Consider the following 21,102-nt stretch of genomic DNA (forward strand, 5'->3'; position numbering starts at 1 on the left):
TGCTGTCCAGCTGAGAACCTGCCTGCACAGGGTGGCCTCTGGGCCTGAGAGGTGTCCCATGACCCTGCCAGCAGAGTCTCCAGAAGCAGTGCTGTCACCTCATTGATGGCCACTGTGTGGCTGGGGAGGGACAAAACTGCCTTATGAGATGGTGGCTGGCATGCCTCATGTCACAGGAGAAGGTCAAGGGGGAGTGTGACAGTAGCCTGGCTCTTCCCTGCATCCCAAGTGCAAGGAGGTGGCTGAGGATGTGCCCTGGGCTGAGGGTGCTGCTTTGGCTGCACCTGGGCTGAATGTCTGCTGTTCACTGGCAGCTCATCAGTGTCTTATTTATGGCAGGCTCATAGCAACTTAGCTTGTTTTCTTTTTGCAGGCTGGTTCTTCATGCACTTAGTGAGCAGGAAGGAGTTAGCCTAAGCAAAAATTTCTGTAGAGCTTTTTTTGCAGAACTGTTTGGTGCCAGTGGCAAAATGCCCACTCCTGGTGGTATTGCCAGTAGCAGGTTTTGCTGTGGGGGCAAATACACTTTGTCTTTTTTGATGCTTCCAGGTCCCAAAGAGACAAGTTGCACTGGAATTCCAGTAATACACTGTCAAAGCGACCGGCCTGGATCTTTAAGCTGAAATTTCTAAGCACCTGAAACCCACCCACTGGGGTAGCAGGCTGACTTCTCATGGCTTTCTGCTGAGGGTCTATTTTATTTTTCCCCCTCTAGCACGGTTCTGTATGGATCAAATACCAAAAGATAGTTTAAAGTATAAACACAGGAAAAAATATGGATGGAGAAGAAATATAGAACTTAGGGAAGCCATATGATTTTGTTTGGATATGGTCCACTATTCCAACAAAGTTTAATGAATATTGCATTTTGTTTTGTTTGTAGGAGCAGGATGAGTGTAAGTCACCTACCACTCCTGTTTGTGTCTGAGACAAATCCTCTCATTTTGAGATCATAATCATAAATGTTCAGTAGACAGTGTGCCATCCCACTCCCTTTTTTACTGTAAAATTAAAAACTCTTTATATTGCACATACTATTCTTTAAAATAATTTATCTTGATTTGTTTCACTCCAATAGAAAACTAATAATAAAGTTTTAGCAAAGGGATTAATGAAGATTTCAAGCCTGGTTTGTCAGAGAATGACTTGCATACCAAGTCAGAATTGTAGAACAATAGGGTTATTTAAACAGGAAAAGATGTGGTCCTGTGGATTTTCTTGTAGCTATACTGATTTTCTGCATGCAAATATTACATAGCTCTGTGTTTTTCTGCACTGACACCTGATTTCTAGTATTGTGTGATTGTATAAATACGTATATGGAATAGAGATTCCTTTTTAAAACATTTGGTTTATGAAGGTACCACAAATGACTTTTTTTTGTGTAATTCCCCTTTAAAATAGTTCCCATTGAAGACAACTATTAATAGTCCATGACATCAGAGGCGTCACACTTGCAACTTCAGATAATATATGTGTTTTGTACTGCCGGTGCAAAACCCTTTCCTGTTTTGTTTTCAGCATTGGTTATGTTACTCATTAGTATCTATTTTTGTTGTGAAACTCTCTCTTACATCTACCAATACTTTCTTTTTCTATAGGGAAATGGATTATTTGTATGTACACTAAGTAAAATGGATAAAGATTAATTTTTTTTTAATTTAGGCTCTGATTTTAAAAACCTTGTTACAAAACCTGTTTTTACATTACACCTATGGATAGCAATTACTTTTCAGGTTATTTGGTTTTTGTTAGTTGAAAACTGCAAAACAGGATAGTGAAATTTTATTTTTTTTCCCCCTCAAAAGCTAGTCCTATTTTCTTTACGTAGAATTACAATGAAACTCTTAGTTATACACTAACTCAGTGTTTTCACTTGCTGTTAATGGTATTTTGTTTGTGGGATGTCAGTGATCTTTTCACTGGTCACGCTATTACTTTTTTACCCATCTATGTCAAAAATTAATTAGTAATTTCAGTTAATGCAGAATGGCTTAGTCATTTCCGAAGTATTTCAAATCACTGCAAGGATGACACAGTGATGTTAGTAATTAACTATGCCAGCCTTTATTCTTATTCTTTTATTCTTATTCTTATTCTTATTCTTATTCTTATTCTTATTCTTATTCTTATTCTTATTAATTTTCTTATTCTTATTCTTATTCCTATTTTTATTCTTATTCTTATTCTGGCTAGTAACTCAACTAAAAGTTTCCAGTGATACTGCATTTTGACATCTCAAAGGCTCAGCTATTCCCTGAGTCTGGAGGTATAAAAGCATCAGTTAAGCTTGTCCAAAAAAATAATTGGACCCTTTCAGTTTTGTGCTTTATATCATAGCTGTCCAAGAAGAAAGCAAATGGGGAGGACTTAGCTTGTGTCTTGTCTGGAATTGTGTGACAATGTGAAACTCTTTTTTATTTGTTGGCTCAGAAAGGAAGCAAATCAATCTGGGTTAAGAGATTCAGGGATTTGAGCTGGGTAGCAATTTTAGCATGACTCATAACACTTCATAAAATTAGCTTGCCAAGAAGATGTGCCTCTGTGAAACTGTGAAGTACCTGGGCTAGAGGTATAGCTGGAAGAAAAATCATTTTGACAGAAGAGCTCATAAAAGTCCAGCTCACATCTTCTGGTGATGGCAATTGAAAGAATCATCAGTATTGATCATCTCAAGTCCTTATAGCCTGAGCTCCTGCACAGTGCCACGTCACCTTCAGCTCCTCTTTGCTGTGGAGATCCTGGGTAAGCACACAAGTAGGGGCAAATACCAGAGAGAAGCTGGAAGCAGGGGCATAGCCAGCTGTCCACAGAGCATAAGTAAATGGTTGTCTGGCATGTAAATCCAGGCCCCACAGTTTAGGATTTGATACCCAAGAAGTGGAGTGCTTGGAATAAGCATATATTAACATTTCCAGTTAATTAAATGTCTCAAGAAACATAATTTTTCTCACCAATTTTGTGATGTCTAAGGGAAAATAATTTTGTTTGTAAGCAGTTTTGCACGTTTATGCAATCACATTATAACTTGCATGGAGGCAGTAGGAAATGGGATAAAAATACGATAGGATGTTTGTAGCTGAAGATTCCAGAATTTTTTGTCCATTTTGATGTACTAAATCTAGTTTTCATAGTTTAAAAGAACATTCCCTCTCCCAGATACAAGGTGTCGTTTATCTGAAGAGAAGATGGCTAATCTTTGTTGTAGTTCTGTCTCTTCACTGGTGGAGGCTACTTCAGTGTAGCTTGATTTTGTTTTGTTGTGCCAGCAAGGAGTAAGTACCAAACCAGATGCTACTTTTGCTACTCCACTGTTGGCAGCTGCCCTGCTCTGCTTCTGAACTTATTGCCCTGCTATTTTTCCTACACCTGCATGAATGACTTGATTTCCTTCATCCTCCCTCTCACCACTCTCCTCCTTGAGATAATTGCCTTTTGCTGTTCACGTGCTGTGGTGCTGAGCAGAGGGGCTGAGAACAGCAAGAGTTTTCCTGCTGAGCTGTATCTGTGGCCTATCAAGTACCTGTGTGATGGAGCCAGAGTAGCAAAGGGGGCAGCTGCAGGAGGAAAATATAGGAGCTGGAAGCAGAGGGAAGGTAGTGAAGCAACTACTGATAGAGGCTCAAGCTATTTCATACTAGAACAGAACATGGAGGATAAAAATCTAACCACAGAAAGAGAGTAGTTTTCTACTCGTAAAGTCTTTCAAAGAATTCTACATTTTCAGTACTGCTCTAGAGCCTAAAAAAATAGCTCTGAGCCCTCAGTGTTTCTTGAGTCTTGTCTAGGATTGGCCACTGCTGAGAATATATATGTCTGCTTCTGCTGGGAAATGTTCTGCTAGCTCCAGTGGCAGTAAATGTGACATGGCTCTAGTTTGCCTAATCCTGTTGCAACCCTGTTGATCAACACCATAATGATGAACAAGATTCCACATGTTGGAACAGCTATATTTTTTTCTGATTACTATCCCCTCCCTCCCTAAATATGTATATAAATAATATATACATTTATAAAAATTGTATCTATAAAATTATATAAATTATATATATTATAACTATATCAAAAATTACATATAACATCCAGTGTTAAATAGATAAATTCTAGGTTTGTACTTATTCTGAGAGGAAAAGAGTGTATGATGGTAATTCAAGCAAAGTTGTAATATAAAGGAATAATTCAGCAAGGAGGCTGAATTAAAGTTGCACAGGCTTTTTTTTTTTTTCCCCTTAAATTAATGTGATGTGGTATAATTGTCTGAAAATAACTAAAAGCTCAGCTGTGAGCTTTTATGCACCCCGGAAGAAATGCCTATATATAATTTTTCACAGGAAAGTACTGAAGGCAAAATGCCAGCAATGATTGCATGAAGTACAAAGTAAATTTTTTTCATCATAAGAAAATTGTAGATTAACATTTATACTTCCTTCTGTTTTTCTGCACCCTCTGCACTCTGATATATCTATATTTCTTATCTGTGGGTGTGGTGCATTTCCTACAGCAGGAAAAGTTCTTGAGGGTTTGGTGTCATGTGGCACAATCAGATATTCTCCTGCTACTTGGCTGCTGCGGATCACACCCCTTAGGTCTGGAATACGGAACTGCAGGATTCCCAAGCCCTCTTGCACACAGGGACGGCTTAAAGAGTGAAATTTTAGCATTGACAGAATAAGAAGAGCACCATCATCATTAAACACTCATATCTGAAATTGCACGAGTACTTTACTTTTGAGTTTAGATTTTTTGGTCACTTCCCCTCCAACGTGAAAATATCACTTTTTTCATTTTTTTTGCATGACATTTTTCACAAGCAGAAGCCAGCGAGGTTTCAGACGTCAGCTGCTATGCAAACTGCTCTCCCCAGCCAGGTTAATTTGGGAGGGCTTTGATGAGTGTGACATCTGAAGTCTCGCTGCTCTCAGTTTTACCGTGTTGGGGCCGGGATGGGAGCCGTGGTTAAAAGCCGCACGGAGCCCCAGAGCAGGAGGTGAGGGTGTGCCCGGGTGTCGGGATCACCTGCGGCCGAACCGAGTCTCGCATGGGAAGTAGGAAGTGCTGTGCTCAAGCTTCCTGTACAAATAAATGCAGCTTTCCCACAGCTGCTGCATGCGGGCTGTGACGCGCCGTTCAGATATAATGGCAGCATGCGCTCAATAGCAGGGAGGGGATGATTTCTCGGAGCGGCACCGGGGCCGGGAGACGAGCCTTTGGAAGTGTTGAGCTGTCAGGTCGCCAGCGCCGGGGAAGGGCGTGCGAGAGCGATCGGCTCCGCTCCGCGCTGCGAGCTCCGGGCTCTGTGACATCGTGGTTCTCGGCAATGCCCGAGTCGGAGTGCAGCCACTGAAAAGTCACAGCTGGCTGTGAGTGCCACTCTCCTTGCAAGGTACGTTGGAACACAGATTTCTGTCTGGTTTTTTTCCTTTTATCCCTAAGAGGATACCCTAAAAGAACAGAAAGCCAGCATTTGCTTCTAATGGAAGAAATTGGATTTTTTTTTTTTTTTTTTTTTAAGGTAAGGACTAGAATGATTAAGTAGCTAAAATAAATGTTATTTGTGGTTTGGCTAAAATCAAACTATATGGTGCTTAGAGCTGAGGCAGAAGGAAACCTTGGTGTCCTGACTGTTAAAAGGCTGAAAATAGACATCAAGAACTTCCCAAAAGAGTGAAATGACATTTGTCAGTGTAACTTTTGGAGAAATATCTGTGTGAAGTGTTTAAAAATGCTGCAGAATTAGGATATATCTGTGTGAAAGGCAATTGCTAAAATGGCATATGTTTTAGTATAAATAGAAGAACTTTAATTCTGAAAAAATACCTGATCAAGCTGGAGGAAGCCTGAGTTTAAAATGCTGATACTTCCTCCTGGTTTAGAGGCATTTCTTCTGTCACAGTCTCATGCAGCTGGTATCAGAAAGGAAAAGATCTGTATTGTAAATGTGTTAACTTCTAATCCGTGTTAATGTACACTTCTAATCTGATCAGGGTTTAGGGTTATGTTGTTTATGTAAGCACATACAAAATCTATCATACTTTAGTTTTCTAGTTTGCATTTAAAATTTTTTTGACAGTGAGAATAGACAACTGCATTTACTGGAATGTTTGCAGTGCTTTCTCATCATAAGGCTTTCTCAGTGCAAAGCAGCTTTAGTAATGAAGATATTTCAGTCTAGTTTATTTTAAAGCTCTGTATTTTCTGTAATACAGAAGCGCTCTGCTTCCTAACTGCATACAGCAATATCAAATGTCTTCCTTCAGAGAGCACTGTAAGTTGTAAAATACTTAGAATTACTATAGTAAAGAAAGAATTGTAGGGTGGCTTTGAATCCTCTTGGTCAATAGACACCGAATGCTTTAAAGAAGTAAATTTTAGCAGAGATACAGGCTGTGACTGAAATACCCCCATGCAGGTTTCCAACTGCATGTGAGCAGGCAGAGCAATCTGATACGTTTGGCTGCCCTCAGCCTGAAGGGCAAGTGGTCTCAGTTAAGGGCAGGCACTGGGTTTGGGACTCCAATATTTACGGAAACAGAAGTTTCAAAATCCTATCCTTAAATATTTTTCAAAACAAACATATTGTCCTGATGCTTGTCCTGTATAGGACTTGTCTGTACCTGAATGTGAGTGGGTGTCTGGGTTGTTGTTTTAACATGAAAGTGTCTGAAACCCTTCCATCAATGAACGTAAGCTATTTTGGAGAAAGTACTGCACATTGATAAGCTGGCATGGCTGCAGTTAGGCTGCTGAAAGTTAGCTGCTTTAGATTATGGATTGAGAAATGGCTGCAGTTAGGCTGCTTTAGATTATGGCCTGAAAAATGTGTGTTTGCAGAGTGTCTAAAGCTTTAGTAAAGTGATGGTATTCTTTCAAACTAAACCAGAGTTACTCCAGAGCCAAGCAAGTGTGAGGAGAATCAGGCTCCTTTTCTTCCATGCATCTTACTGGTTGATGGGGGCATTTCACACAAAATCCTCTCTGATCACACAAGGACACAGAAACCTCCCTAGGCTTCATGTGGAATCAGCATTTGGCAACCTGGAATAGTTTCTGTTCCCAATGCTGAGGAATATTCTGCATGCACCTCGTGGGCTTCTTTCCCACAGGTGTGACATTTTGATGATTCTGTTTATGTGATAGTATGCCTTGGGGCAAAAGTTAGCAATATAAATAGCAAACAATATGGAGTTTTTCTCTCTCTAGATAGGTTCTTGGATTGCACTCTATTCTCTAAATGCTTCATAAGCTTTGTAGAAATAAATAGTATGGAAGTAGTTGTCTGGCCTTTCCCTTTTGGTGGAGTAAAGTATGTACTTGTTCAGATTATTATTGTGAGTTTAAAATGCAACTGTGAGAATGAGCATAGGGAAACAAGCAGTGCTAATGCTTAACCTAGTTCACAGCTCATTAGTATGCCTCTGATATCATCTGTGGTGTGAGCCTGAGCCCTGTGCCTGCAGTTCACCCTGTTCAGACCTTTCAGTGACTTTCAGTGGTGAGACCCAGTGGAGTTGTGTTGCTTTGATGTCGCTCAAAAGAACTGCTCTCGACTTGATGTCCCTCTTCTGGAGTGGGGAGTTTTCTTGAATGTGCCTGAAACTTCACAGTGCCTATAGGTTGAACATATCAAATCCATAAATATCTCCTGGGCTAGTACTACTGTGATATCTGAGACCATAATTACAGCTCTGGGCCCATGGATATCACAGGCACACGTGAACAAAATACTGTGGCAGGCTGCCAGCGTCACTGTGAGCTGATTCCATCAGACCTCCTTGCATATGCTAAAGCAGACTTTGCTTTCAGCTTCACGAGGCTGAAAGTGATTCTGGAGCTGTGCTTTTCCTCTGGTACTTGCCCAGAGCTGAGTTCGGTTCCCTCCTCTTTCTCTGGCTTCTCTATGCCAGTGCACTTCACGAATTTTCTTCTTTGCCCTTATGTTCATTCCAAGTGAAAACTAATCTTCTTTTGGTTTGCAAAGGGAAACACTGAGCAAAACAAGAAAGAACAGATCCAGAGGGAAAGACAACAGTGATATTAAGCTCAGCCTCTAGCATTCTGTATTTCTGCTGTAGCATAGCTCAACTGCAGTGCTAGACTATGAGCCTTCTCACTTGACAGAAGCACAGGTCTGAGGGCCATCATACACTGCAAATTTACCTAGTCTTGGGCAAACATTTACAGAGATGCTTGTGCCAAATAACTTTGTGCTGATCAGTAAGAAAATAGTGTTCAGTAATCGTTCTATGCCTCTTCTAAATGGTTTCGGCTCAGTGGGAACTGAGTGGGCTTTATATTCATAAAGTAGGTCACTTCTAGGAGATCTTAAAACACTAAAAAAAAAAAAAAAAAGAGTATTGCAAGTTACAAAGGTCCTTATCCTTCCATTCCTGCTGAAGTAGAACTTTTCCAACTCCTAGTCTTCCAGGAGAAACAGAGGTGCCAAGTAGAAATTTTTTAGGCTCCAGAGCATAACTAGGTTAATTGCATTGCAAATATACTTTCAAGTAAAAAAATGTAGCTATGTAAAAAACCACTTTGGTTTTGGTGTTTCCTAGATCTTTTTGTATGTATTGGTACTTGTGCACAATGACATATGTGTTTCTCATTTTTGGTTTCTTTTATTCTATTATAATAATGAAAAAATGTCCTGAGTTGCCCAACATCTGGGTGTTTTTTTTTTCCTAAATTTTTAGGGGAATCGGCTCAGCCTGCAAGAAAAATCCCATAATATGTAGTTAGAAAGGTAAGCAGTTTACCTTCTGTTTTGAGTGTCCTTGGTTCCTGCAAGCACAGTTCCAGCTTTCATGGAGTTTGGGCTAACTTAGCATCCTTGCTCCTTCTGAGTGAGTCAATATCTCTGGGGTCCCAAAGCCAGCCAGCACCAGGCACAATGATTTGGGACACATGAATCTGATTTTTGGGTCCATGCACACTAGAACAAATCCCCTGCATGGAGTTTCTTCCTGTGTATTTTTTGAGCTTGTTGTAGACACAGCCATCAGAGGTACTTGTTATATGTGCTTTTTGTTGTAAGGAGAGACAAGAGAGCATAGAATCATGGAATGGCTTAGGCTGAAAGGGACCTTCAAGACCATCTAGTTCCAGCCTACCTGCCATGGGCAGGGCTACCTTGCAATAGACCAGGTCATTCACAATCCTATCCAACCTGGTCTTCCAAGGATGAGACATCCACAGCTTCTCTAGGCAATCTGTTCTGGTGTCTCACTACCCCTCTGAGGGAAGAACTTATTCCTAACATCTAATGTAAATCTCCCCTCTTCTAGTTTAAAACCATTCCACTTGTTCCATCGTTGTCTTCCTGTGTAAAAATTACTTTTCCTTTTTTTAATAGACCCCCTTTAGCTACTGGAAAGCCACACTGATGTGTTCCTGGAGCCTTCCCCTCTCCAGGTGGAACAATCCCAGCTCTCTCAGCCTGTCTTTGGAGGAGAGTTGTTACAGCCCTCTGATCATCTTTGTTGCCTTTTTCTAGACATGCACTAAACAGGGCCATGTGCTTCCTGTGCTGAAGACCCCAGGGCTGGATTCAGAATTCTAGGTGGGGTCTCAGCAGATTAGAGGACAGGATCCCCTCCCTTGATCTCCCACCCACTTTGATTTCTGGTGCAGCCGAGGGTGTGGCTGGCATTTTGGACTGCAAGCACTGATGCTGTTGACTCATGTCCAAGTTTTCATCCATGTGAACTGCCAAGTCCTTTTTGGCAGAGCAGCTCTCAGTGAAGTGCTTCTCACATTCTGTACCCATGTCTGGGATTGCCCTGACCCAGGTGCAGCACTTTGCCCTTGAACTTGCTGAACCATTTATTTCTTACGCACCCACTTCTCTAGTTTGTTCAGATGATGGTTAGGAGACAGAATACAGAATCACTTTTTATTAGAAGGAAAAATTACCATTTTACTGTCATGCTCATGCTTCTGCCCTTTAATTGAGACTGTCAGTATTTGTCTGTTGCAAGCTTTTCTGCCTTTTGCTTTGTTGTAAAAATGAGGAGAGGATGGAAAGTGTAAGACATGAGTCATTACTCAAGGAGTGGACATTGTCTGGGTATCTGACAGAGGCTTTGATGATATTCATGTTTAGTTATACAAACCGTTGAATTTTCAGATAGACAGGAACAAAATTTGCGGATCCGAAAACATCTGTATATTTGCAAAGAGGAAAAATCATGGAAATGGAAGAGCTGTATCTGTTTTCAGGGACTGAAATGATTACTTTGAGGCTACCCCTGCTTGCTCTCTTACGTACTGTATGTTGCTGCAGCATAGGGGAGATTTCTTTGCAAGTGTATATGTAGCTGCAAATAGTTCAGAATTACATGCTCTAAATCCCTGTGTACATAGAAAGAAAAACACGTTTAATGACAACTAGCATCCAGGCTAATCCTTTGCATGCAAAGAAAATTCCAAAATTAAGTAGAAGCAGTGACACACAGGCTGGCACTGCTTATGTCTGAGCAGTAGATGGGAGAGTTCATATGGTCTGCCTGTGATTAATTTTTGAAGAATTCTGATGGAGGTGGGGAGACGATGAAGGAAAACAAGCCAGTTTTCAAAAAAAAGACTGTTACAGATCTGTAGTCATTGGGGAAATGGAGCTGATCCTGTGGGCTGTTTACCATTGCAGTCACTGTGGAACATTTTTCACAACAGCGGGCGCTCTGCCAACCACTGATACTAGAACTCTTCCCCATGGGGTTTACCCATTTTAGGGCTAAGATAACATCCACAGGGCCAGCAATAACTTGCTTGCTGAAATTTTGCACAATGAAGAAGATGCAATCTTTCACCCTCTTGACCTCTCCACAGTTGCCCTGATGGTTTCAGTGGTGGGGATTCTTCATCACAGTTTCCACAGAAAATCTGTGGGAAAGGCAATCATACCCTTTTGCCAGGAGTGATATAGAAGCAACATACATGTACATAATTTAGACAATACTACTATGAGGATATGTATTTTTAGGAGTGGTCAATGTTTTTGTTGCAAATACCCAAGCAGTGTGCATGGCTTGAGCAATTTCAACCCCCTTTTTAACTTTGCTTATCACATTTTGGGAGGATGAACCGACAACTTAAGGAAACACTTGTGAAGAGTAGAAAAAAGTCAACGATTCTTGTCTTTTCCCCAAATTCCACAATAATGAGGACAAAGTGCCCATTTTGCCTATGGGCATTAGTTGTTATGGCCATAAATAAAAGACCAGCTAGCAGAAAGTTTCTAGAAAGGTTTCTTTAAGACTGCCCTCCTATCATGTAACAGGTCTATGAGTTCTATTCAGTTCTCCTTACTCATTTTTCTGAAAGTTTGGGAGGTGGGGCAGCTTCTTTCCAAGATAAGCTCCCAGTTGCTTATCTTTGCACACATAATGCACAGGTCCATTGAAAAACACTCCTTTGGAAACACTCCCCTTGGCAGGACTTGGACTGCATGGCTAAGATCTTGTAGAGACTAGCCAGTAGATGCTGAGGCACTTGAGGCTGAAATATATATGTTTATAAGTTGCTGTTCTCCCTTGTAATTATTTTTGCAATGAATGTTGAAATTTGGAATGGAAGTGAGGGAGAGATGAATGCAAACCTCTTACTGCATTTGATGGACACCTCTGGTTTATTACGTGTCTTACACTAACATCTGTACTTCTAAGTAGTTGCATTGAGCCCCTGAGAAACTGTGTTCCCTGTGCTTGGCACAGTACAGGCAGAAATTTTGCTGTGAATGCTTGGAGCCTGAAGCACGGAGACAGAAGGGGGATGTGGAAAAGAAAGTGGGAGAGGTCAGGGCAGCAGTGAGACAATGTTGTGTTATAGACAGTGTCATCAGTCAAACAGCTTTTTTACTCAGGTTTAAGCAAATGTCATATTTGTCTGGCACTGTTAATAAAATGCAGAGCACAATAGATAATGTATGTTAAAAATGTTTATTTATCAAAATGGGAGTATAGAGTTGTTTTAAAAATCCATGGCTGTTGGTCGAGTGTAAAACTAATAGTAGTTGAAGGTATTTTTGTTATTCCAGCATAGTTTGCATCTTCTGTTCAATAGCATGTATGTGATGCCTGTCAGAGGTTAGAGGTGCCCCGAATTCAAAGCCTGGCACATGGGGCTCCTCCACACTGGAGTAGTAGGCAATATGGAAGAAATTGCCTGCAGCAGAATTCCTCCCAGGATCTCTTTCCCAGCATGCTGGGCTCTTACCTTTTCCCATGCATGGGCTGGGAAAGAGGGAGATGAAATGTGAATACTGAGAGTACAAGCAGAGAGATGCTAAGTCAGGGGATTGTTACTGGTGTTTACTTCTCCTTTTTGCCTCTGCAGATTTGGCCAGAGCTGGAACTTGTCCTTTCTTCATCTCCAGTTGCATTTGGAAGGACTGGAGGAGCTGGCAGAGGAGGGGTTTAGGGATACACTCCAACTAGCTTAATTACCAGTCATGAGAAGCAGTAGTAATAGTTACTTCACTAAATGTGTTTAGTTTCAAAATAGCCTCATGTCCAGGTCCAAACCTCTACTATTTTTCTTGCCAAATTTCAGCACAGTCAGTAGCTGTTCATGTTGTTTTCTTAATGGCACAGGGTTATGTTAGAGATAGTGACTTCCCCAAGGTCTAATCCTCAGCTTTGACTCCCAGTCTTTGATTCACTGACTGTCCTGTAGCTAAGACTTGAAACCACTGGGTAAGATACATCTGGATCAAGGGCAGTTTTCCATATTTTAATTGTTTTATTTTGGTTACCTCAAATAACATATTTACTGTATAATAATGAATAGTGTATTTGACTGTAAGATAGGGGCAGATTAAAATATTTTATGTATTAATTTTGTTCAGTGAGCAGTCACACAAAAATTGTTATAGGAGGAAAATCAACTTATTCTGTTATTTCTGTTGGTGTAAATCTAAAGTTATTAAAAGTGCTTTTCAATGCTTGCAGTGAAAGAAGTCTATAGGACCATATTCTTGCAAGTTTGCACTTTCTGTGGCTTAACAAAGCTACATGACAGAGATGTTAAAGGTATCATCTTATTGCAAGCACTGAAAGAAAAGTTCTCAGATCATCCCTTCTAAAAATAAACACATGGTAATTTTTTTTTCCAATACATGGCTTTCAGTACATTTTGCAGAATTCAGCTGAGGATCATTGTTCCTGTAAGTTGAGTTGTTCCTTGGCTTCTGGAAAACTCCATTCTCTTCTCGGCACCAATAAGTTTATTGCTGGCACTTTGGAGGCCTGACTTTGTGTCACATCTCGATTTGCCTTAATCTGCTTGCCTTGCAGTCAGGACACTGCTTACTCCAGACACAGCTTTGGCAGTCTCCAGCCAGGGGACCCCGAGAGCCCAATTAGTTTCTTGTTAGAAGAAGAGTGCAAACTGCAATCACATGAAGCTGGTCCCTCTGTTTTCCACTGCTTTCACTTTAACTATGTATGTTTGCAAATACCTCCTAAAAATCCTTTATGTTAGAACAGGCCAGTGTTGCAAATGTCTTCTGAACACACACTATTGAAACTGTAAACATTCCAGCTCAGGGGTTTAGCATATCCCAAGGTTTTGTTATCTGATTAACAAAAACAAACATTTTTTTTTTTCTGTGTCAAAGGCAAATTGTTACATCTGACTTTCTATTCCTGTTTCAGCAGAGACAGCTAGCCAAGTTATCAACCCATTTGACCTCCCAGAAGGTCAATTCCTTTTACTTAGTAAATGCCACAACTACCAAAAGCCTTCGGTGTGGTCTGAAAGAAATATCTGTCATTTGTCATTTTGAAGAATATGTTTTTATTTAATAGTGGTATATTACCTCTTGTCAACAGGATGTTAAAAGTAAAGTACACCAAACTAGTTTGGGTGGAAATTCCTTGTAGCTTAGCATTAACATATGTTGCATAGTATCATTAAGAACAGAGGATATTATTTAGAAAAGCTTTAGATTTTAATCTCAGACCTGGTAACCAGTACTTGGAATTCCACTTGGTATAATTCTGTTGTTTGAATATGTTTTGGAAATATTTGGAAATGTTTCATGCCAAAACACTCTAGTTCTTTTGTCTGACTGCACTTTATTTCACTGCATTTTGTGCTGATCAGCTTTGCTGAGCACTGTGACCAGGATGAACATAAAACCTTAGGAGACTCCTGCTATTGACCTCCTGCAGGACCAGGAGGTCACCATAAGCCTGTGCCTGGGGCCAACACCATCCCACTGCTCAGGCACAGTAAGCCTGATCCATCTGGGTCACCCTGAGATGGAAACCCACAGACCTGCCCAGCACTCACATCCAGTAGATCTGCTGCAGGAAGCTGTGACTTTCCAGCCTGCCAGTATTGATAGAGCTGTGTCCTGAACTTTGATATGTACTAGTTTCAAGCACAGAACTGAGTGAAAATGGTGGCTTCTGCAATATGGTCTGACCACATCCCATGCAGAATGGCTTGCTCCCATCTTCATGGATTCAATGAGTATTGCCGTTTTGTGGCTCCTGTCAGTATTGGAAAGAGTTGAATACCATGTTTTGATTATGCATTTCAGTTTAATAACAGGCTGTTATTTCTGTTTTAGTTAGCATGTTTTTATCTTTAAGTGATCAAAAAGTGCTTTTCCTATCTCCTTTCAGCTGTGAGTAGCAGCATTTATTTCACCATTAACTTGTGAATTCCCTGTTCTTGAGCTCTTCTGCTTTTTAAGAGAGGAAGGGGGAAAAGTCCACTTTTTTCCCCTCTTGCCTCTTCTCAAGCAGTATTGCAAGGAAATCTATAAAGGATTCCCACAATTGAAGAGTTGCATCTATTTCAGAAAAAAAATTATATTCTGCTATATTCAGTTAATATTCATGGTCTTGCAACCCCACCTCCCTGAGGACATATTGACATAGGGTCACAAGAAGTTGCTGTGAAGAACTGGTGCTCTAAATTTTCAAAGTTATTCATACCTCACAGTAGTAAAGTACAGTAGAGAAATTATCCAACAAGTACATTCTCAAAGTCTTGTGGAGACTGATATATATGTGTCCTAGTGGTCTTTTGATTTACTAGAATGTTTTGGAATGATTGGGTGCATGTGAGATTTGGGAAGCTGTTCAATGTGTATTTTAAATATCCTAAAGTGCTAGTATAAAAATTCCTGGCAGAAATATGGATCATATTCTGAATTACTATAGTCAGTCTTTTTTTTTTCTTTTTTTTTTTATTTTTTTTTTTTCCTTTTTTTTCCCTTTTTTATTTTCATTTTTTTTTTCTTTTTGTGCAAGAGGCTTTCCACTCACTGCATTCCTTTGAAAGTATTTGATATATTTACTTTCTGGTTGCTAGCATGATATGAAAATACTCCATATAGCTATTGCTTCTTGAACAGCAGCTCAAGATTTTGTTTTTTTTCCCAGGCATTCCAATGAAAACAAGTGAGAGAAATTGCCTTTGGTGTGTTCTCATGCACCAACACATTTACTTAGGCTGCTTGTCCTTTAAACAAGTTTTCTGACAATAAAAATTTTAAAGTGTAGAAAGCTGTCATGAAATATTATACGTCTGACTTTCCTTAAACCTCACTCAAAGAGAACAGATATTGAAATACTTTTATTCTCTCTAATGCTTCAGCTTGGTAGCATATTATGGTAATCCAGAAATAGGTTCTCCTTTTACATGCATGTAATCAACTGCTTGCTGTTTTAAGGCTCAGATGTAATACAGTAATTCTGAATATATTAAAAATGTATTTAAAATGAGACCTTCTATTTGTGGATCTGGTTGCTTTTTTTGAGACCATGATTTCAGAAAATTGAAGCACTTCTTTAACTTCTTAATAACCTCATTGCAATAAAGCAGAACATTCAGGCTTTGATACACAGGAACGCTTAAACATATGATTAAATGTCATTCTTGAAGATGAAGGCTTTTTAAAATTGTAGCTTTAATCACATGTTTTGAAGCCTAACTGGATCACTGCTTGATAAGTAATGCTGTATGGACTGGATAAGTAGCTCTGTGTAGGCAGTGCACATCATAGCAAGGAATTAGTGCGCCATGGGTTAGTGGTCTGTCTGTAAGACCACAGAAACTCTAGTGCACTTGACTCAGACTAATTCTTTGAGTAGAGATGCTGAGTTTAAAAAGTCTGTCTTAGCAATGAATTTTGAATGACATTGTCTTGAGAGAGTTGAGACAGCTAAGGACTTGTAACCAAAACTGGTAATGATGGCGTTTCACTGAAATTGATAGAAATGTGGGTTTCTGACAGCTGTCTTCACGAGTCCTAATTTCATAGCTCAGTTTATATCTTGTAATTTGACCCCATTATCTTAATGCCACTCTGTTATATTTTTAAAAATCTTTCTGTAATTATTCTTTTTCCCCAAAGACCTGATTTTTAGCACTGGTTTTGAACTCATGTTTTTCAGGTACTTTTCTTTTTCTATTTTCTTTTTTAAGGAAGGAACATTAGTTACAGGAAACAGCAGAATTCTGAGTGAACCATGTCAAACTAGGTTTTTGTATGGCACTGAAGTAATTTCATAATGGGTGGATTACTTGAAAAATCTCTAGGGCATGAGAAAGAACTACTTGCAGTGCTTGCAAATGTATCTCCAGGAGAGAAATACCTGGTACACTAAATAGGAGTATAGCACACATGCTGTGAGTTTGTTTTGCTGCTTTTTTTTTAAAAAAAAAAAAAAAAAAGGGGGCTAGTGCTGTGCTAGGTGTTAGACCCACATGTATCCTTATACCTCTTTTCAGTCTCACCATGTTTATGCAAGACCACATGCCTGGGCACTGGTTTATGTGTGTACTGAGGCAGAGGGACCTCTAAGGTCTCACCCTACCCACAGGATGGACATGCCCGCCCACAGGGGAACACAATAAGGACCCTTTTTGTTCCATTAATGTTTCCTGGAACAATGTGTCTCATACCTGTGCATTTCTTGGCTTTCTTCTAATTGCAGGTAAAAGCATATAGCTTGACTAACTTCAGCAGAATTGTTTTAAGCACAGGTTTGAAGTAGCTTCTCCAAGCTACTTTTTTTTTCAATTGGATGCAGCATGTGAAAAATGAAAGTGTAACTTGTGGTGCTGAACATACTCCATCCATTCTCCTCCAGCTTCAGTGCAGGAGGCTTTAATCAGTCTGTGTGATGTTTCTAAGTGTTGAAAGTCACATTCAGACACGTTTTTTAACTGAATACAGTGACTTGGTTGCAGGTACTCCGACAGAGTCCTGATGTTGCAGCTCAGGAGACTGCCTGGCTTGTTTTCTCTATTTCATATACAGAGTAACTTCTGTTCTTTGGTAGTAGTCATGGTTTGAGGCAGCTGGGCAGGCTCAAGTGAGCCTTTGTGCGACTGTAACAAGGATGTTACCTTAAAATTCCTGCTTATACGGAAAGCTTCAGCAGTAGGTTCCATCGATTTTCGATACCTCTATGGAGCTGAGATGGCTTGGCCTTGGATGCCTCCTGGACACCCACCCACCTGCTCTCTCACCCCCATCACAGGGAGTTAGTAGTTTCCACTTTGGGATGCTAATGCCAGGATTTGCAATGGGTACCTGTCTAGAAGCAACCATTGGAGATACTTGATGTTAGGAAGTAATTTTCAAGGTTAGACATCAGACACTCTGGTGTAAGGAGGTCCTGAAGGCAGACAAATTCTGCACTCTTTCCTCCAGTGCTTTTCTTCTGTTTTTCGTATTTCACTGAAAATCTCCATGCTTTTGTGTTACTGTTTCTGCTTGTACTTACCCTTCTCAGCCCTTTCTGCTTTGAGCACACTTGCTTACGGGTGACGTTGAGATGTTCCAGTGCTACAAGAAAGCACAAAGCTTTGTCACTTCCTAGAAACAAAGCGAAAGTGTCTGCAGGCAGATGAGTGGAACAGAAATGTTGACAGGTCTGAGCGCTTGGCGAGCCATGCTCCTGGTGACTGTGCAGTTTACACCCGACAGGGCTGACCCTCCCTAGCTCGCTCACATTTGTTCAGACTTTCTGGTCCTGCCTCATCCTGTGGCATCAGCACCGTCAGGGTCACAGCCAGGGAAGTATGAGTGTTCCTATGAGCAGAGCAGCATACAATTTGAGGAAAGATGTCCAATTTCCTGGAAATCCTGTGCAGTGTGATAGGAATATGGTCTGCGTGTGTGCATGTGGCTGATAGAAGTAGACAAAAAAAGTGGATCTTCAGAGTTCCTGAGTGTTCGTGCTTGCCAGGGCCAGTTTGCCCCTTCCTTGCCATGATTCACGCTGGTGCAGGATTCAGACCAGTATATTTCTCTGGATTAGAATGCCCTCAAGAAGCATTTATGCGTATTCCACAACATCTCATGGAGCCTGTGCTGCTGTTCAGTGGGGTTTTGTTTGTGGAGTTGAGGTGCTGCACTACGGTTTCTGTGACGCATTTCTTGCTTTGTTTGGGATGCTTTCCTAAACAGCATTTGTTTTTCTAAGCATGAAAGCAAGGTTTTAATGCTTAACAATGTGTTGTGTTTATATGAGTATCCATTGTTTTTCAGAAACTTTCCATTTACTTTAATTTCTCATTACTTTTGTTCATATAACTGAACATGGAATGGCGTTCTACATTTTGTTCCTAACTCATTCTTCAGCGATTCCCTCTTCTTGTGCACAACACATACGCCCAAGATGCTTAATTTTCAATATGACCTATTGGCAACTCACTTGTAATTACAATAGGAATTTAAATCCTCTGTAAAGAGTACTGATGGATGTGTAATTAAGTAATGACGGTCTGTGGAATAAGTAGCAAAGTGAAAGCCATAAAAATTCAGAGCAGCTGAGGTGGAACTTCATGGCTTCCCTGGAGCCCCTAGAAAAGTCAGTTCTGACAGGCTTATAAAGTTGAGGAAATAGTTGGAGATCTTGAGAGAGGACAATGCATTTTGAAGCATTATGAAAGAACAGGAGGAGTAGAGGCTGGGAACTGGAAGAGAATATTAGGATATTGTTACCACCATCTGATCTGATGATGATGAGAATGAACCTCTCCTGCTGACCTGATCTCAGAGCCTGGCTGCTGTTTCATGGGGCTACCCTTCTTTGTAACCCTGAGCTCTTCCCCAGCATGTGTCCCTTGGCAGCAGTAGCAGAAATCCCAATTCTAATGGGCAGATGCAAAGACCAGTGGGCTGGGTTGCTCTGGGAAAAGAAGCTGGCCACACGTGTGCTCTCCCTTTGGCAGGCAGGTGTTCAGCTCTAGCAGGATGGCTTTGCCTGTGCCGGCCTGACCTGGAGAGCTGCTTGTGGACAAGCCAGCATCTCAGGGACCATGGAAAGAGTGCTCTTCATGGTAGCCACAATGTTTCCTTCAAGGGCTGAGCAGCTGTCTCCGTGTTCTCTGTGTTCAGCTGAGCCGCTGTCTCCATGTTCTCTGATCCTGTTCTCTTGGTTTGATGGACTCCGATGGAGTTGATGAGGCTGCAGTGAGCTGAGCCAGCCTGGGCTGTCTGGGGGTAGATCCTCTGATGTGCCAGGCTTGAGTGGTGTTGTCTGCTGGCATTTTCTACAGGGTGCTCTGCCTGTTTTAGGGAGAACCTCGGCTGTACTCTGGCATCTGGTGTGAGAGAAGGGTGAATGTGTGCAGGGACAGGGGGCAAAACTCAATTTAGCCTACAGTCTTTGGGGACAAGGGTTATCATCAATGACAGTGGGATATCATAACGAATCTCTAAAGCAATCACGCTGTGGCATTAGGTTGCTGCTAGCGCAGAGCACTGTATCAGGAGCCTGCTCTTCACTGTCACACTGAGTGCTGGATATAGGCCATCTAAAATTAGCCTCTAGCCCTAAACCTCAGTCATACACCTGAATCTTCCTACAGCTGCCTTAATGCTGCCTGCATGCAGGGTCATAACCCTTTTAGTTGTAGGAAGAACACTGACTTTTGAAACAGCTGTATCCATTTTATATCCATTCCCACATCCTGAAATATTCCTGCCTGTTCTTTTGTGCATCCATCCTTTTGTTGTCTTTTACTGTGTAAATGAAGAGATTTCAAATCAGTGCAGAGTGAGGGTGAGTAGCTCACCTGTACAGTGCAGCTGCTGTTGAAAAGCAACCTGAGTAAATGTGTTATCTCTTAAATAACGAGATGTCTAGCATGTAGGTTAAATAACAGGTAGTTCTTGATCTGCTATAGTGTTTCCAGTGACTCAGTGTTCCCCCCCCACCCCGCTGCAGTAATTACAGAAGATTGTTGCAGTTCCTGACTCAGAGGGAGGCTTCCTTCTAAGGCTTCTGGCCATGCTGAAGCTCCAGCTCTGCAGCTTTATGGAACAAATTGTGAGGGACATCATGGTAGAAGGCCTGAGGACTGCAACAAGAATAATGTGGGAATAGCGTATGTTATGAACTAGTGTAGCAAGCCATAAAAAGAGAGTTTGCTTTGGGTTTGTGGTCAGGAATTTGGTTGCCAGAATCTTGGCCATGATGTTCATATCTTTTAAAATTGTGCTTACAAGAAAGAGATTTCCAAGGTACAAATCTGATAGCTTCTCTGATAGGCTAGGCTAGGAGACTACCAAGTGTAAAAATTGAAAAGGGGTAAGTGTTCTCTGACCCAGTTTTGTTGTGGTTTTGTGGCTTTTGAAGAGAAAGCGTCTTCCTGCAGATTATGGGAGCAGAGGGCATGAGGCTTTGGGGACAGGACTGGGGATGAGCTCAGCTGTGAATAAGGTTATGAGGTGGGAGCTGCAGGGAAAGGTTCCACAAACTCCATGAGCCCCATCATTCTCCCACTAGGGAGGAATTCAGCAGGCACTGCAAATCAGTACATCAAATATGCATTGATGGTCTGCAGCTGTGTTGGCCACTCTGGCAGTCACAGAATGGCAGCAGGGATGTGCTGCTAAATGTGACCTGACAGCCCTGCCCAGAGGGTGCTCAGGGGCTGCAGGGGAGGCCAGCAGAAGAGGACCAAAGTGCTCAAGTCTCTGGTTTCTCTCATGAGCTGTCAGATCTGACAGGCACATCGACATTGGTTGGTTTCATGTTCATGCAGCCTTCACTGGTGATTCAGTTCTTGAGATTTAGTAGAACTGCATTCTTGGTGCTGCTGCAAGCAGCTGTGCACAGCTGGCCATCA

The 21,102-nt window shown here is 41.2% G+C and overlaps 1 protein-coding gene across 5 annotated transcripts in view; it reads left to right on the forward strand.

Moving 5' to 3' along the window:
• RNF144B (ring finger protein 144B) overlaps positions 1-21,102 on the forward strand; it is an 80,789-nt gene that overhangs the window by 22,154 nt on the left and 37,533 nt on the right. For 2 of the 5 annotated variants that reach the window (XM_085571522.1, XM_021553414.4), the window contains exon 1: positions 5,002-5,383. The exons of 1 other annotated variant lie outside the window; for it this stretch is intronic. The gene's annotated coding sequence lies outside the window, so the exon portion shown is untranslated. 2 more of the 5 variants (XM_085571521.1, XM_021553420.4) reach the window with 2 other exon arrangements.

The sequence above is a fragment of the Lonchura striata genome, chromosome 2 (assembly GCF_050655825.1).
Source record: "Lonchura striata isolate lonStrDom1 chromosome 2, ASM5065582v1, whole genome shotgun sequence".
Lineage (NCBI taxonomy): Eukaryota > Metazoa > Chordata > Aves > Passeriformes > Estrildidae > Lonchura > Lonchura striata.